We start from the raw sequence: 18,855 nt of genomic DNA, 5'->3' as shown, positions 1-18,855 counted from the left end.
GATCTTTCCAGCTGGTGGTGCAGGTGTCTGGGCAGGTACATGCAAAAGGGAGCATTGTACTCTATTACTGTTCTGATGAGGTTTGAGGACAGCACCTGATGCATGCATGTATAGACACATCCCAACTCTCCTCATCTGTGAGGTAGACCAACATGTCATTATGGACCTTTTCTAAATGGACACTAGTAATAACCTGGCTGTATGTAACATACATTTGTGATTTGTTAAAGCTACGTCCAAGTCTGTTTCATCCATTACATGTCCTCAAAGAGTTCATTGAGGGCATGCATGATGACAACACTATCATCCTGTGGAACTTGACCAAGCAAATGCATTTGACACAAATCCACATCAAGGCAATCACTCACCCCTGTCAGATGTGGACATAAGCATCTATATCACCAAGTGGATAGATCAATGGGTCACATACGTGACATCTAAATATGTTGAAATATGTGAAGTGACCAATATTTCAGGTACAGTGATCAGGTCCATACATCAGGGCTTTCTGCTAGGCCCTTTCCTGTCCATTATTTAAGTCACAGACTTTAAGAATGACATACACATACTGTGTCCATACAGCTGGAAGTCTACAGATTGTAGGCAATCATTGACAACAACTGTGATAATAATATAATACAGACAGTATCAACACGCACCAAAGACTGCTGCCACAGCCATGACGACACATGAGATAGATGAAAAACATGGTGAGATTTGTTATGGTATGAAACCAAACACACAACACAAGGATTGTTAAAAAGATGGAGAGGAACAAGAACAAGGCCGACTCAGTAAAATGTTATTTATTAGCGCTTTCATCCACCAAGCAGTAAAATTAACTTCTTCAGATGAAGTAAATGCAAAATACACTACTATTTAAACAGTCCACCAAAAATTGATGTCATTAGAAAATACAGTTAAATAAACAGCAACAATAAAACTACACTCACAAATGAGTTAATGAGTCCTTATGCGAAAAATTACATTAACCTAAATTACTCAGTTTCCATAAAAATTAGTAATGGTAATAATAATATTGGTGAAGTCCAATGATAGGGCTATTACATATTTGAACAAGGATATAATACCAAATAGCATAAAGTATTTACTTATGCATATGGGCTAACAGAATATATATATATATATATATATATATATATATATATATGTATAGATATATATGTATATATATATACAGATGGGGCTTATCTAACCAGGGCTCTGAGTTTAAAAATACAGGCTAATGAACAACTTTCGTTGAGACCTGGGTGCACAAATACATTAGCACGGAGTTGCCATAGCAGTTCTCTTTCCTCAAGTTTCAAAGCTCAAGCCCCTCCCCCTAGGATTTTTCTTTACATGATCTAAAATAACATAATGAAAAAAATGATCATGATGATTAGAGATATGCTTAGCTAGGGCATTATTGGTGTTGTTTTTACTTATGTTATACTGGTGTTCCTATTTCCATTGTTTAAAGCACCTCTCTGTCTTTCCGATATAAAATACGGAACATGACTGGCACTTAGCTAAGTAAATAACTCCTTTGGTTTCACAGCAATATTTGTCCTTTATTTCATAAACAGTGTCATTGATTATAAAGGTTTTAGTACTATCAATAAATTTACACTGTGGGCATCTCCCACACTTCCTCATACCATAAGAGGTTGTAACATTCCCACCCATATTTTCCAAAAGCATTTTTAAGCTGGAGACTCTTCTAAAAATAACTTTTTGGGATAACCCAATTTTTAGGAGAAGGGTAGTGTCTTCATTGAATAAACCCCAGTTTTTATTTAAAACATGTTTAATAACACTTGTATCATTGGAATAAGTAATAATAAGGCTGGTTTGGTGGATAAAATGTGCTTTATGATTGTCAGTCATCATAATTGAAGACTCAACTTGTTCAAACCCATGTACACCCTTACCTAAAATGGGTTGGAAGTACCCATGCAACCTTTTAGTGTGTACTTCAAAGGTAAGTTCTTCTCATAAGGATAAGGGATAGCCCCTCTTAAGGAACGTTATTTTCAATAATTCACATTCAGATATGAAATCTTCCCATAAAGATGTCATCTTGGCTGCTCTTACCAGTTGGACTTCCACAACAGCCTTTCTCTGATGAAAGGGGTGAGTGCTGTCAAAGTGAAGGAAAGTGCTAGAATAAGTTGGTTTTCTAAAGATTTTCAGAAGGTACCTGTTATGATTGTGTCTTTCATTAAATACACGTCTAAATATGTAATAGAGGTAGTATCAAATTGGAAGGTAAACTCTAAAAAAGATGTAGTTTCATTAATTCTCTTAACAAACTCAAGTGCAGAGTCTTTGTTACCCTTCCAAATTACAAAGATATCATCCAGGTACCTTGTGTACCAAAAAATCTTATTCATAACAGCTTCATCATTAAATAGACAGGTCCTTTCCCAGTGTCCCATCATGGTGTTTGCAAAGCTGGCACCACAGGGAGAACCCATCGCCACCCCATTAGTTTGTAAAAAATATTCACCATTAAATAAAATAAAATTATTAGTCAGGATGATGTCCAACAACCTCTCCACTAAATTAATTTCATCTTGATGGGCTCCCTTAAAGTGGAGAAAATTTACTACCCATTAAGAACCAATATCTTGTGGAATGACAGTCTAAAGATTACAAATATCCACCGTCAAAAAATTATAATCAGCTTTGAAGTTAAGATTGTTGATACCCTCTAAGAAACTCCAAGAGTCTTTACAAATTTGGGATCCAGAGCTTTTCAATTTAGTGTCAATAAGTTTGGCACAAGCATATGTAATGGTGTTGCGTCCATCTACCAGTGGTTTCATAGGTGGATCATGTAAGTTTTTATGCATTTTAGGGACTCCAAAAATGACAGGCACAAGCGGGGGAAATAATATTCAAATAGCGGTAAGTGTTAATATCAATAAAGCCTTCAATAAAAAGGTCCTAAGTCTCAGTTCTTACTCTTTGGTAAGCACCATTACTCTCATTTAAAGATACTCTAATATATGCTTCAGAATTAAGAATGTTGCTCATTCTACGATTGTCGTCCCAAATGTCCATAAAACGAAGCCACCTCCCTTGTCCGGTTTCATAATTCAAATTTTTTGAGTTTTTGACAAGTCCAGCCATGTCTAGCTTCAGTAGAGAGGTTGTATTTTTTATAATTGGAAACATTATTTTTCAATAAACTTCTCATATCTAGTTCATACATTTTTTCAAAGGTATTAAGAAGTGGGTGTAATGGGGGATTAAATAGGCTAGCAACTCTACATTCAGTAGGCAGTGCAATAGAATCACCCAGTAAAACATTAAGATTAAATTTCCGTATAAACAATTTAAAGTCCAGAAGTACCCTAGCTAAGTCTGTCCTCATAGTGGGCACAAATCCTAAGCCTTCTGATAAAAGTGCAGCTAGCTGCACATCAATAAAAAAAGATGAAAAATTATAGATTTTAAAGTTACCTTCATAATTAGTAGCAACGTTCAGTTCTTTACATCCCCCACTAGTCACAGTTTTTATCTCCGTCAGCAGTTCTGTTCCCTCATATGGTGAGTGCTGGGTCCTGTCTGCTGTTGATTGGATTGATTGCTCCTCTGGGTATATGGAAAATCCTGTTGATAGTCCAAGTTGTTAGATGAACAGCCCAGTCTGTTGTTATTAGGTTGCTCACATAATCATTCACTTCTCCTAATGGTAGAAATATTACCGTGGTATCCTTCACCTTGAGCCAAGTCAAGATTATTATCCTGGGGTATAGCACCATTTATTGCCTCAGGCTCATCTAAAGTACTATGTTGTTGATAATTAGTGCTGAAGTCTGGGAGGGGGTTGGGGCTGGATAAGCCGTTCCATTCATGTAATCTCGTCTATCTCTTTCCAGTTTTTTAAGTTTAATCTCCTTGATTTTTACCAAGTGCTGCTTGATACTAGATTTAGACCTACAATATTCATACTTGTAACATAAAAAGTCTGTGTCCATTTTAATTTCATTATCTAAATTCTCGAAATCCAATTTCAACATGTCAATCTGTATAGAGTAATGTTTCATTAACAATTCCAAAAACACAACACTAGGATAATGTAGACATCACATGCTATAAGCAGACCTAGGTAACCTGTATCCTGGGTTATATAGTATGTGGAACTTCCACCAGCATGTGGCCACAGTGGTGACTACTCCCTTGTATGTAACACAACTACTGAGTATGTGCAGGCCATCCACATCAAAGGCCATAATACCTCCATAGGTCACAGCCTTCATTGCAGCACTAACTGAATACAATGCACCCTTCTTCATGTCCCTCCCTACTCATCTTCCAGTAATTTGTAACTTAAGTGTATCACCTTTACCACGTTGAGCTGTCACACATCTTATTGGCCATACCTATTTTTTTTGTTGCATAAACATTACTGTCTGATGCTGCGGAACACCCATCAAGGTGTTACACCAGATGCAGGTGTGATACCTGTTCTGGTGATGCACACAGTACATACATAGCTGTTCGACAACATTGATGGCATGGGTTTCATTAGTGACAATCTGGATTGTGCAATATATATCTGCCATGCACATGCGTCAGCTAGCTTGTATTTATCATAATGTCACATACAGGTATAGCAGTGCTCCTCCTAGCACCTCCAGCAGATGTTACAGTGTCAGGATGGTGTGCTTGATTACTCTCATAGATTGCTGACATGTCACAATAGTTGTAAAGTGTATTCATACATAACCAGCTATGATCACTCAGAATCACATATGTTGTGTCAGAGACATGGGATTACAGGTGGTATTATTCTGATATTGTCCATGATTGTGTGTGCTTCTTTTACTGTTGTTCATGAGCCTGTAACTGTGCCCCACTTGTTGGAAACCTCTGCTGACATTACTGTCATAGTCAGCCAAATTAGTCTGCACAGCTTCACAATATGCACCCAATCCTGATTGTATATAACATCCCTGATAGATGTTCTCTCCATTTTTCACGTCAAGATGCTTATATCACAAAGACATCTTTGCCATTGTTATGTCACCTTGTCTGACAGTTACATAATATACATTTAATATGGAATTAATGTTCCTCCTACAACTGTCTTCCATTTACATGCCCTCATATGCTGTACATTATGATGTTTCACCTGTCTTCTTTCTCTGTGTTCATTCCTACAATTCATCTGTATGTCCCTATTCAATACACTCACTTCCCCTGACTGTTTATTTTACATGGCAGTCCATGTACCCTTACAGATCATTTACACAGCTTTTGTACAGAATGCCTGGAAAAGGACTCCATAATTTACTGCACTGTATATACTATCCTGCACTGTGTTTGGACCATATGCTTTGCTATATGATAAACACTTTTAATCATTGTGGCATTCCGCACAATCCCGCTGAGCTAGTGTGCTCTAATGCAAACATGTGTGCTATCCATTTTGCATTACACGGTTTCCTGGCCAGCAACACTATTGCCAACTATGAAACCATGCTTGTTTACATTTAAATGTGGTGCGCAGCAAGAATATGCAATCACCACTGCTGTTTACCGTGCAAACACATAAACTCCATGTAGGATTCACACAAAGCCTGCATGGAGTTTATTGAATCCTATAGAAAGCAATTTACTAAACAAAAGCACTTGTCATTTTTTTATGAATTATGCAGTTTAAAACATCTATACATATAAGATAAAAGGTGTACATTAGCTAGTTTACTACAACACTTCTTCATTCTGACACTATATTAGTATTGTCTGTATAACGTCAGTACAATAATAGACATCATTATTGATATGTAAAATCTTGAATGTCATTTTACATTTAATTTTACTCAGACTGATGAAGTAAGTCTCTGTGTTTCAGTTGTATTTAGTGAGTACTTCGTCTTTGTTATAAACAAGTTTATTTGTTACACTCAAAAGTTTCTAGAATCACTGCTAGAAATTTTCATTACGGTACTTTTGAATAAAAAGATAAATACAAGTATTACAAATGTTATAAATAAAGAATTGTGATACATTTTTCAACCTGAGAACTAAATATTTACTTATTTAATTAACCTTATTTTTGTTTAATCATCTGTTTTTTATAAAAACAATACTTTTGCTGGATCACAAGCCATCTCTCACCTTTACCAACATGTATGAAACTAAAGGGTATGTCATAAAAAAATATTTTTTTCTTAAAAAAAATGCTCTTATGACTGTCATTTTATTAGTATTAGTCTCAACATTTTTGAAAGTGTAGAGAGTTTTATTTTGCATTTCTCATATTGCTTTTACTGTTCCATAATATGGAAGAATGCCAACTCTTGAAATAACATGGGACCAGATTCCAAAAGAAAGTCATGGACAGGGCAGCACTCTAAAGGAAGACGTCAGTAGCAGACATGATTCCATAAAAGATGTTAAAGGAGGACAGAGTAATTATCTATTCAGCATAGTATAATTGTGGACTCTGCACAAGCCCACCAGATTCCAAAACACAGTGAGTGAGCCCAATGTAATTCAAATATGACAGAGTATTCCATTGACAACTTTCTGAAAGCACTCAGTGGAGGCCATTTGTTGTGACCATTAACACTACTTTATTCTGCAAATTCCTACGCAATTCTGCAGATTCTGGAAACAACATAAAAAGACATGCAATTGTCATTTAATGCACGCAGGCAAGGCTACAACAAGCCATAATAGAGGATTATCTGCAAATGCACCCTAAAAGACAGACAGCAAGGTGCTGAGCCACACTACAGTTAAGTCAGTTCTCTGAACAGGAAATAATAGACAGATGCAGTTTAGATAGAGGGCTGGTGCAGGCTGTTTGCAGGACATGTGCACCCCACATACAGTATATGCTCACAGGATGCAGTATAACCCAGTACTAGTAGAAAAAAAAGTATGCCTGAGTCTGAGTATATCAGTCTCTGGGACATTTCAGCAGCATATGGAAGATGTTGGGGGAGTGTCCCAAACAGGTACCAGTCACATTCTCACACAGTTCCAGGCAATAATGTGTACCATGGTGGATTAATGCATTCACTTCCCAACAACAACCATGGGGTGCAGAAATGTCATCCAACAGATCTATGCCATTGCAATTGCAAATGAATGCACTCATGTCTCAATCAAAACCCCAGTGGTACCCTATGCCAAACAGTACACCAATAGAAAGGAGTGGCCATCACTAAATTGTCAGCTGGTATGCTGCCCCACAGATGGCCTCATTACTAATATCATGGCAACACACCTTGATATATGCATGCTACAGTAATTTGGAGGGAAAGTGTTCTGAGGGCTGCATTCCAACTTCAAGAGCTACCAGAGGGGTTCCTACTTAGGTAATTATATGGCCACTGCAATACTGAAAGCAGTAGCCAGACACTGCAACAGAAAGCAAGATGAACAAATATTCCTTTTCATTCCCCTAAAAACAGGTGGCCACAGTTCTCCACTGGAGTAATGGCTAAAGACATGATACAGAGCCCCATCAACATCTGTTGAGGATGCATACAACAGAGGCACTATGACATAAACACCATCGAGTGTGTGTTTGGTGTGCTGAAATGAAGATTGAGATGTGTGGAAACATCTGGTGGTGCACTCCAATTTACACCAGAATAGGCATCACAGATGACCACTGTATATGCAATGCTGCACATGATAACATCAAAACACGGTGGCCTACCAGCTTCAGGTGTTGGTGAACTACTCCAAGAACCCCACATGTCAGATGTGGAGCTATCAGAGCTGTCCCAGGATAATTAGGAGAACACAGGGGTAAGAAGAAATGGGTACACATGACAGAGGATGGGGCTATATGCAGAAAACAGAAAATTCCTCAGCACTGTAAGCACCCATAAATATATTCAGTCGGACAGACTTGGCACCTATACATGTAGGAGATGCACAGCATGCTCTAGTATACATGTTGGGAGACAATTTATACACCCACAGAAGGGGTTTACAATAGAAGCTAATTTTTATGCTGATTGTTATACCAAGAATGTGGTTTATTTTAGTTATTGTGTACAGTGTTTTGCCTTTTATATAGGTAAGACTAACCAACATTTAGAAGACAGGATTCTAGAGCACATGCGTGACATTAAGAATGTGAAACAGAGCAATGCATTAGCTGTACATGTACAGAAAGAGGGACCTACTCATAGGTTTAAGATTTTAGTGCTTGAGGTGGTCCCTATTAATAAGAGGGGGGGGGGTAATCAGAGCAATAATACTGAAACCTCAGAACAGGAATGGATACTGAAATTTCAAGCTGATAGGCCACTAGGCCTTAATAATAAAGTATCCCTTAAACCCTTTCTTAAAGCCAGGGCCCTTAAGCATTGACATTCATTTTATAAATGGTTGTACTGTGATTTAATTGATTGATTTTACATTAATATTTTATATAAATTTTTATATTTATGTTATTGTTTTATTTATAAAGCATCTTGCATATAATGTATTTAAATGTTATATATGTTCACCTACTTAATATGAATGTAATTATTTTCTGTTTTATATTAGGTATTGCAACTATGGCCTTTTTAGTGTTAGTAGGACTCGAATTACTAGCATAACTGTTCATTGGTTAATTTGATATAGTGAACCTTTTCAAATGTGATGTTTTTTGCATTTACTATTAGTCTGATGAAGCGGAAGGATTCCGTGAAAGTGCTTACTATTTTTGGATTAAAGTTGCCTGCTGTGTGTGACAAACGTGTCTTTTTGCTTTTCTGTTAGATAGTGCTATATGTCCTAGCACAGCAACACATCAGAGTATGACACACACCTTTGAGTCATGACAAGCCACATGTTCAGAAGTACACAGACCAAACAGTGATGTTCACGCAGTGTTGCCCCACAACAGCAGCACAGAGCATGACTAATGGAAAGAAACCATTAATTGTCCACATTGAACATAATAATTTACATAAGCATATGATTCAGTTGGAATACCTTATACACATAACAAAGCAAGGAACACATCTGGATGCCTAAAGAGGAAATATGACCACATGAATACTCTCTGCATAGGACATTATACTCTATGATTGATCTGAGGGCCAAGTACAGTGGTGGGATGATTTGCATGAACCTTGCTGCCATGCTCTTATTTATAAGTTGAGCAACATAGCAGGATTTTCTTGCAACCTTGGATGCAAGTTGGTCAAAGGCTAGGTTACTATCTACATGAGATCCCTGATCCTTAACTAGCAAGTCAACGGGCGTATTATTGATGGCATAGTTTCCTCACGGTGGCTGTCTTCCCAAAAGGTACTATAATGCATTTCTTAGCATTATGTTTTAAGCTGTGACCTTGGTGCCAGTGATTTACCTGTGTTAGACCTTCCTGTAGGATGTTTTCATCTTGGTGGGATCCTTTGACTGCTTAGAGCTTGCAATCATCTGTGAACTTGCTCAGTCAGAGGCCTTTGACACTGGCTTTGTCCTCAAAGAAGCAGATGCCTAGGAGGAATAGGTCCACCATGGAGCCCTGTGGGATGCCACTGGTGGCTGGCCTCTTTCCAGAGGTGGCCTCACTTATTCTACTCATTTGGGTCCTATCTATGAGCCAGTTGGCTCTCCAGCATGTTATAAAGTGGTTTATGTCTAGTACCATAACTTTCTTAACAATGCCTGAATGGGTATTATATCAAATGCCTTAGCCAGATCAAGATATGCAGTATACATCACTTTACCCTCAGCCATCGCCTTGGTGACTTTTTCAAAGAAGTCCACCAGGTTCAGTAAGCTTGACCTTCCTTTGACAAAATCAGACTGCAATGGATCCAGTGCCTGGAGGTCTCCTATGTCTTTCTTTTCATTCGTATGATAATTCTTTCCATGGCTATACATGTAATACTAGTCAGACTAATGGGTCTGTAGTTTTCTGGATCTGTCAGTGGTCCTCCCTTATGGAGGGAGATGATCATTGCAGTCCTTCATTCCCATGGTACAATTTCTGATTTGAGATTATAGTTAAATAGTGACACCAGTCACCCCGATAAGTCATATTTTAGACCATTCAGGAGGCAACATAGGATTGTATCGCAGTCCATTGAAGCTGCGTTCTTAGCTTTAGTGAGCACAGTCAGGATATGCGGTCTTGATATAGTTGGGGGAGTTTATCTTTGAGGGTATTTCTTGGGGGGTGGCTGACAGTGTTTGGGGGTAAAATTGGAACGGGATTTGTCAGCCAACAGGTTCGCTATGTCACCAGGCACAGTGAATGTGACACCATTAACCAACAATTCAACACACTGCTGTGAGCTGCCCTTGAGATTTCTGACATAGTTGAAGAAGTCTTTCTGGTTGCCTGGGAAGCTATTTTAACCTTGAAGTTGGCTTTAGTTGACCTATTTGGTCTACTCTATTACTTTTTTAGTTTGATGAGTGTGTTCATTTCTTTATGGGAGTTACACTTCCTGATTTTTGTCATGATTTTTTCTTTTGTTGTGTATCCTCTTTAATACTGGATGGGGCTATGTTTGTCACTGTACAGATAAGATATCATCCTACAGATAACTAGCATCTGAATTTAGCTGTACAATAGCCAGTACCACAATAAATCTAGGCACATGCAGTGTATGGGAATGTATCAACACATACATAACCTAATTTACAGGGATAGTGCACTAAAACGGATGCATCACACATAGCAAAGTGATGTGTAACAGGGTTGTACAACACACTATACAGAATACAGCAGCACGAGTAGGGACAAACATGTCAAAAACCAGCCAAACTTAAACATGCCACAAACAAAATTCACATCAAATGCCTGCCATGGAATGTCACACATAAGGTAACACGATGATTCACAGGTTATTGCTGCAACGAGTCAGTTAGATGTAAGAATACATTCAGTTATGCAGAGCATTAGGGTCAGTCACTGCACGTTAGCCATGGAATGTGCAGCATTATTTGGGATATAGCAACATAGTATATATGTGTGTAGAAGAAGGTAGATATGGGAAGGCACACATGGGAAGTACATGTCAACAACAGGTTGACAAAGGGAAGCATACGTGCATGTAGTGCTGAGGGTGAGGCATGTGCAGTATCTAAGTAAAATGCCACAGGTAACAGAGGTATGCATAAAAACATATGCCTGTGCATGTGGGAATGGCAGACAACAAGGAAATATGTATGTAGCAATCAGTGCTGATGACTTAGACAACATTCTGTTAATCATGAAAATACTTTAAGCGATGCAAACATGGAAGCATGGAGACTGTCACAGAGTATCACTGTTGTCAATATCTGAACTAACATATATTAATAACAAGTATGTACAACATAACTTGAAGACAGTCAGGTAAGACAAGTGATTAGAAAAAGCATGTAGCATCCTATATTTGAGAAACCATCTACAAGAGGATTTGTCAGAGGTCATCTTTACCATATTGTTAGAATGGCACAACAGGACACAGATCAGATGAACTGTCAGTGTTACTCTAATGTAGTCTAGGGCCCCCATGCCGACAGCTCATATTATGGTCCTGACTGCCCCTACCACATCTGGAAACACTCAGCCCACAGTGCTGTACCAAGGAGATAAATGTGGTGACACTAGTATTTTGGAACATGCAGTGGGTAGGAGCAGTAATGTGATCTGGATGTGACTGCTGGGTTCAGAGTCAGTTGGCCAGCAGCAGATGCATGTGCACATTGCAGCACAAAAATGATGTCCACGAGGTATGTGTGAGTCTAATGAAATGGAGTCTGCCTCTTCCCACTGGAGGTAATCTGCTCAGTACAGTTAGAGTATGTAACACACTACACTACTGCCACTGTATAAGATGACAACATAGCATGCAGCAGATACCACACAGTCACGCTGTGCAGCCAGGGCTGCCATGACTTCTCCATGCATGTTCTCCTGCCATTCATGTAACACATGCAGCTGGTGTGCTTCATTATCAGTGGCACTGGCAACTGCAAACAGGTCAGAGCCATGACATCACTGTGAACATTCATGTGCTTGTAATAGTAAGTGGACACACCCTCTGACACATGTCCATGCACATCAGATACAATCCCACATGTAGTCCAAAAGACAGTATCAGTCCATCATGGGGAAGAGTCACCATCTGTACTAGATTCAGGTCATGGTCATCATCATGTCTGACATCTGATATCCACACGTAATTAGAATGGTTGGCCACACCATCCTCCCTTTCAGAAGCTACAGCATGAAGCATATGTCTGCCCTTCTGGAACAGACAGTGAACCCAGTGCAGTGGCCCCTGTGCCATTGGCCATACTATCAGAGTAAGGCACATTACATCCCACCTCAGAATCAGTGGACAGGATACTGGAGAAGGCAGGTAGTGGACATGCTACAAAAAGAGATAGCTGACACATTCCACATACATTCACAGAAGTCGAATGAGGCAGCATATGACTGATGTTTTGGACAACTATATAAATACAATACTTATGATGATACTGACTTAGGTCAGTGTGGCTGTAGGTAGTGCAGGGACCCTATAAAGTAAAGACATGTCATGTCATTGACATATCAAGCAAATATGGCAGAAAATGTTAATTAATTACTAAAACCTACCTAACATATCATCCTCTGACTCCACCACTGGGGGTGAGAGTTGAAATTCTACCGTCATGTAGAAAGAGAAATGCACAGAGCCCAGTAGAAAGGATGTACAAGACATTATGTAGCAATCAATATGATGTACAATGCGCAGGAAATAAGATATACACATACCTGATGGAACTTAATATTTCTCAGGTTTAGTGAACATATATTTCCAAGGATTCCTGATATTGCATGAATTCTGACATTTGTTGTAAAGATATGTTACTGCATGTGAGCTCAAAACCAGTTTGTTTTACATTAAGAGGGTTGTTTTGCATTATATTGAGAGAAAACCTGAATTCAACCCATCTAAGTTGGAAAGTGCTTGTAGAAAGCTTGTTGTGTTTTTATCTGATTTACCAGAGGGATGAACTGTATAAACGTATTTTGTCCTGTTGCTATAAAAGAATTACATTTTTATGAGATTGTGCTCATTTATTCAGAGCTTTCCTGTGCATGGCTTGGACACCTGTTGCTACAAGACTTGGATTGCTTCTAAAACCATCTGGACCTACAAAGATGATATAAGTGTATTTTGCACTTGATCTAACTGTCCCTGTTCTATTTAACAACTCCTTGCTGCATTTATTAATCTGGTTGAATTCGTCATTGTTTTTTAGCCTGCACTTGTTAACAAAATGCCATCTGTTTGTTAATGTACTGCTCTTAGGTTGTTTTAACAGTATTCAAATATTGCCTAACCTTCTCTGGTACTGCCAAAGTTGTTCTGAGTTTGCCAAAGTTCTCCTGAGTCTGCCAAAATATTTCAAAGTTTTGCAAAGTTTTTCTGTGTTGTAGCTCTCTTACATTGTGCACCTTTTTCTGTATTTTGCTGAACATTTCTCAGGGTTAGTGAACTTATTTCCAAGGATTCATGATAATGCAGGAATTCTGACTTTTGCTGTAAAGCATTTATTACTGTGCTTGAGCTCAAAACCAGTTAATTTTATATTAAGAGGGCTCTTTTGGACTCTGGGGGGAACAGAGCTGAATTTAACCCATCCAAATTGGAAACTGCTGGTGGAAAGTTTACCGTGTTTTTATCTGATTGGCCTGAGGGTTTAACTGTGCAAAAAAGTCTTTCATCCTGCTTGTGTAAAAGCAATTCCCTGTGCCTTGTATATAACCAAACCTCTCCACTTCATAATCCTCTCTAGTCTTCCACTGTTCACAGCTCCTCAAAGAGCTACCAGTTTGTGAAGAGGGCAGTACCAATGCAGGTCATCTAACCAGAGCTGCTCAATGTTTGTTGAATTTTGCCAGAGGTCTGGAGAGATTCTGCTGAAAACCTAAACATCCATCACTAAAAAAAAAAATAAGTACGTTTTGAGTTTTCTTTGCACATTACTGACTGTATTTTATCATTTTGCTACCTCATTTTGATGATTTTTACTGTATCTTTCTGTACTTTAAAAAGGCTGCTCTGTTGCATTAAGTAATTACTACATAGCATAGATTAGATTCAGATCTGCTGAATCTAGACTGTATTCTTACACTTAAGCACTATTCCAGCCATCATACATAAGAGGGCCCTGCCTGCATACTTGTGACAGAAGTGTGTAGTTTGAGCCTCATCTGAGTTGGAGATTACTGGAGGAAAGCTTATTGTGTGCTTTCCCATGGATAATTTATCTTAAAAGTGTTTAATTTCACCTGTGTTTAAGCCTTGCATTTGCACATAGCTGCACACAGTGCAACGGGTTTCAGTGGTGTCCTGTATAGATGCAAATGCCTTAAAAGACAATTTTTCTCCTAGACATCTGTTAGTGAATCCTGCCAAGCTTACTTGCTGCATTGAGGGAAACTGAGTTGTGCACTGGGAAGCATCGCCATAGATTTCACCCCTAGCCTTCAATAGAATAAGCCTCACCGTTAATCCTAGAAAAACAGCTGGTCAAACTAGCTCACTCCCCTATAGTAGTTATGGTAAAAACCTGCCCTAATGGAAGGTCAGTTTCCAACCAATTCTCTGGCCAACCTGATTGACCTGGCCATCCTGAGACAATGTACTAATTGCGTCATGTATACTGACAACCACTTACTGCTAAAATAAACAAATACAATATGTGAGAGATATAATTACTGTATGAATTTGGAATCAGTTCTCTCAGGTAATAACAAACCAGACATAAAAGAGCTTGTCATCACACACACATCACCTCTTACACAAAATAAAGCCATAACACATAAACCCCCATATGCAGAGGTACTAGCAGATAAGCAACCCAGACGGAATGGCATGGTCCCTTTAAAACCCTTACTTAAGGGCAAAAGTCTTACGAAATGATGAAGTAATTTGATTGGATGATAGGATTTATGTATTTATTTCTCTCTGAGGGTTGATTATGGATCTGAAGAAGGCATTTTGCCAAAAGTGCTTGGACTATAACAGCTACAACCTGAAGTTTTAACTTGCTGGATAAACGCATTCCTTGATAAAGATTTTATTTTGGAACTTTCTCCTACCTCCATGGCTGAACAGTGATTTTATTTATCTTGAAGTTCTTGGGCTTTGTCGATACAAATGCCCTGGAACAGCTAGTCTGCACCTCCACAAGGGGCTCAAATATCCTAGACATAGTACTCACCACCATGGGGAGGGATCACTGAACTACTCCCTGTGTATTGCCCTCCTTGGTAAGGTCAGACCATAAATCTCTCTTGTTCGAAGTAACGATCAGACCTGACACCCCCCACAGGAGCAAAAAAACTGAAACATTTCTCCAAAGCAAACTACAGCCTGTTAGATGATGTATAAAAAGTTTCAAACCAACTGCTAACACAGCCAACAATGACTCCTATGCAGAGGGGTACACAAATGACCTGTGTAACCACCTAAACAACTGTATAGACTTGGCTATACCTGACTGGATTGAAACCAGGTCATTCCAAAAAACAGGTTATCCTCAAGTATTAATAGTTTATATACCAAAAGAAAGAAACTGATGTCTAAGAACAAGAGAGACTTGAGAACTTACATAGCAGAAAAAGAAGACCCTCCACAGCTTGAACAAGCAAATCAGATATCTTGTAAAGTCCTCTAAAGCTAGTTACAAATGTAAATTAGCATCTTTAGTTAAGGATAATCATAAGGCATTCTTTAGCTATGTCTGAAATCTAAAAGGGAATGCCCAAATATGTGCCAAACTTAGAGTGGACAGTACCTCTCATACTGAACCTGAGGAAATTGCCACCCCACTAGCTGACAGATTTGATGCAAACTTCACCTCCCTGTCCCCGGGCCTATATCATAACATCGAACAACAAAAATGTTGACTTACCTTTCACTGACATGAAAATCTCGAAGCTGTACTTCATTAAAACTGCAAATCACCGATTTCTTTCCAAGGGAAATAAATCGGTAGGCCAACAATGAACATGACATAAAAATAAACACTTTTAATTGAGACCCCCCTAACTAAATATTCTAACTCCAAGATCACACTACAGTCAGAGAAAGGGCAGATGTAACAGAACGGCCGATGGATTTCTTTCCCTTGGAAAGAAATTGGTGCTTTGTCTGTTCGATGAAGTGCAGCTTCGACATTTCCGTGTTAATGAAGGGGAAGTAGACATTTTTATTATTTAATCTTATGATATAGACCCCTGTTCCCACCAACCTTACCCCAAAACATACCTGAAACCAGTCCTCTACCTAGTATCTCCAAAGAGCAGGTCATATCTACGCTCTCCAAGGCCAAAAGCACAACCTCTGTGGGACCAGATATCATCCCAGGCTGCTTACTAAACAATCTAATACAAGACTTAGCAGAACCACTTGGGACTCTCTTTAACCTCAGCCTGAGCACTGGGTTTGTTCCAGAAGAGTAAAGAACAGCAAGAGTAATCCCCTTGCACAAAGGGAGTCCATCAACTAACCCAGGGAACTATAGACCCATAAGCCTAACCAGCCTTATCTGCAATGCCATGGAAAGAATCATCATGGACCTTATCAACAAATACATAAGCAACCTTCAAACCATTCCTCTCAACCTCTTAGAGCAAGAAATCCAGACAAACCCATAAATAAAGTGGGGCAAAGGCCCAAAAATAGGGACATTTTTTAAATATTGCTCTTACAAACTTAGAAAGTTGATAGTATAACAGGTTTTGTATTAGCATGAATTTTCTGAAGAATATGAAGTCTGAAACTTAAATGTTTGTTATTATTTTCTGACTTTAGCCATCAATGATTTGTTAATAATTTGCTGGAAAATCACAATTTTGTGAGAAACAGACCAAAAATATGAAGCAAAAATCTGGACATTCTGCGAAAATCTGGACAGTTGAGAGTTATGTTTCAAACTCTTTACCCAACCCAGTTTAGCTTTGTTAAGGGTAGATCATGCTTATTGAACCTGGTGGACATCTTCGAGAATATCACCAAAGCCATGGAAGAAGGCAAAACAGTACTCGCTGCCCATCTTCATTTAGTCAAGGCTTTTGAAACTATCCCCGACTTAGGTATCATTGAGAAACTCTCCCAGCTAGGGATTAACCCATATGTTACCAGATGGGCAGCCAAATGGCACACCGACAGAATGTATACTGTCAAAGCTGGGGATTCCACCTCTACCAGTAGACCAGTTACCATGAGCGTACCACAAGGATCTGTACTGGGCCCTCTGCTGTTTGGAATTATTTCTCAGAAATCCAGGTGAAAGTAGATGGCCTGTGGCTTACCAAGTTTGCTAATGATTGCAAACTGGGTGTAAACATGGAGCCCCCAAACAATGTTAACAATATTGCAAAAGGGGCTAACACAGACAAATAACTGGTGCAAAAGCCATGGACTAAAGCTAAATGCAAAAAAGTGCATTATTATCCCCTTTGGCAAACAGAAAATCCCTACAAATTACAATATTGACAACCCCCCCCCCCCAAATCTCAAACCCAGTAGTGCAAGATTTGGGAACACAGGTTGATAGCAATGTAAATCTTTGATCATCATGTGTCCACAGTAGTAAGGAAAGCTTTCTATGTTGCACATCTCATAAGTAAAGGCATTGCATCCAAGACTAAGGATGTTATAACTCCTCTGTACTTGACCCTCAATAGACAACTAATAGGGTACAAAGCTCCCTTTTGCATGTACCTCACCAAACACCTGCAGCAGCTGGAGAGACCACAGAAGTTTCTCACCAAGAAAATTCAGGGCCTCCAAAACATGACTTACATGGAAAGACTGAAAACCCTGTCACTGTACGTTGTATCTTACAGGCTGCTGAGAGGTGACTTGTGCCTAGGCCTGCAGTGCAGTCTCTGTCCCTAACCTAATAGAAATGCTGCACATTCACAAATCAAATGGGACAAGAGTAGTCACTCACTCCAGGAATCTCAAACTAGGTTGTGACATTAATAGAACATGATGGAGAAACAGAGATATCTCCCAGAGATTGCCACTCCTCTGGAATAAACTCCCAATTCATGTGAAGCAGAGCTCCTCAATGACTCTGTTCAAGTACAACTTAGACAATTAGATGGGAGACCATAAATTCACCTATGCCCTCATGGGCAGGGGCAGTTGGAGCTGATAATAGATTCACTCTGCAAATAATGACCATCTAGCCAAGTCAATTAGGAACATGAGTATAATATGGCTAGCCTTGTAATTGACCTAAGGCCATTAGCCTAGTAACCTCTTATGAATCTATGAACCTATGAATGAGGTTGTGCAGATTGCAGGTGTCCTATGCTGGTGAGCAAGCAGCAAGACCATATTACGCATGAATGTCACAGATGTAATTAACAATATTGAAATGTGCAACCATGCAGACTGCCTTACCAGGTACATCCTCCCTGGCTGGGGAATGTGTTATCCAGCGTAAATTGGAACCTTTAGTTTAAAATGGCATAAAAATAACATGCGAGCATTGTCCTCAGTAATAACAGGAAGCAGAGGCACACAACACCTATGGATCACACCATCAGAATATGGACACACTTATGTGACAGATGGTGTAGACATCCTGATAATGTACCTGTACAGAGAATAAGCCAACATTAATATCGTAGATTACAGGTGTGCTAAACAACATTGCAATATAGCAGTAATATGAATAACCTTACCAAGTCTGCTTGTGGATAATGGTGTACATTCTATGTTGCTCAAAGATTTATCTGTAGGTTAAAATGGCACACAAATAACATGTGAGTATACTCCTCAGTCATAACACAAGGCAGTGGCACACAACAGCTATGGATCACACTATCAGAATACGTTGACATTTATGTGACAAGTGGTGTTT

This window comes from Protopterus annectens, chromosome 2.part2 (assembly GCF_019279795.1).
Source record: "Protopterus annectens isolate FY-2018-M chromosome 2.part2, PAN1.0, whole genome shotgun sequence".
NCBI classification, from domain to species: domain Eukaryota; kingdom Metazoa; phylum Chordata; order Ceratodontiformes; family Protopteridae; genus Protopterus; species Protopterus annectens.
The sequence above is the reverse complement of the archived record's forward strand: the minus strand, read 5'-3'. Positions refer to the sequence as shown.